Genomic DNA, 1,347 nt, shown 5'->3' on the forward strand with positions numbered 1-1,347 from the left:
TTATATTGTGGCATGACTCATAAAATTCAAAGCAGAATGCCAGCAGAAATGGTTATAACTCACTTATAACTGGGGTAGCTGGTTACCTAATGAGTACTACACCCAGCTCCTAAGAAACTGAACCATCTTACTTCACACAATTACTTCAGCTTGTGCGAGCTACTGAAAGGGTGCTCCTGCTGGAAACATCACAACTGTACCGATGAACATTTCTCATACTAGGGAAGCCTCCTCCTCTCTTTCTGAAGAGCGCAGACTAAGCTGCCCTGGAGCCAGTGACAACACAGGAGGTGGCCGGGACAGGGACAAAACGGAAGGACAAAACAGAGCAGGACATCCATGGCCAATGGAAAATGGTCATGACGTTGAGGCAGCAGTATGACTCACTTTGGATTCAACCCTCTTCCAGAGAGAGGAAAGCAGAGTTTCTGACAGGCATGATGCTTTTGATCCCTCCTCACGTCTTCCTTCCACTCTCATCCCCCACTGCCGCAGCAACCTACCCTTCTGGATTCGTCCAGGACGTGGCCCCATTTGACGATGACTGCATAAGCACTTCTCAAACTGGGGTAGTGGCTAAGGGTGCAGCAAGCTTCTCAGGAAATCACTTGTTTTAATGCTCACAGTTGAGGGTCCGGTATGTTAACACCAAGCTGATTGTCACGAGCATCAGCTCTTTGATTGTTCAATGAGTGGTATTCTTCCGTTTCAGTAGTCTCTCTGCCTTTCCTTTTATCACTTTCATCAATACAAGCCTCTCCTTTCCACTAAGAGATTTATTGACACGTTGAAACCAGATGATGGTTGCCCTTGAGCTTTAGACTATATGACAGCAAACTCTAAAGCAAAGTGAAACTTAGCAGCCACATTTACCTGTGTTGGATGACCGTGTTCAGATGGTATAAAGATTTTGCCCGTAGCCCAGAACAGAATTTTTGAAGTTTCAGTCTCCTTTTTCTGACTGGCCCTCTAAGTGCTGAAAGGGCACAGACAGGGCTCTTCCTATAAATACAGGGTTAAGCGATGCAACTAGTGCCATAATAAGCAGTTGTACTTGGTGGCAGCTGTGCAACATAGGTCTTCGAAGTTCTTCACCTATTGTTATTTCAGCATTATATTCCTGGAAAGTACCTCAATTTTCCTGCACCTCGTATTTCTCCTATTATTCCTTGTGTGGGGAAATGTGACAGAAGTAAATTGTACCGTTAGAAGGAAAAACAAGATAACGTGAGAGTAAGCACTGTCCAAAAGTTACCTCTGAACTCACTCCGCTCTGAAGCTTAATGTGCCTGTGCGAGTGGGGAGAGAGGGAGGAGGAGACTCCTCCCGGCGCATGCGCAGGCACGG

The sequence above is a fragment of the Pygoscelis adeliae genome, unplaced genomic scaffold, assembly GCF_000699105.1.
Source record: "Pygoscelis adeliae isolate BGI_AS28 unplaced genomic scaffold, ASM69910v1 Scaffold38, whole genome shotgun sequence".
NCBI lineage: Eukaryota > Metazoa > Chordata > Aves > Sphenisciformes > Spheniscidae > Pygoscelis > Pygoscelis adeliae.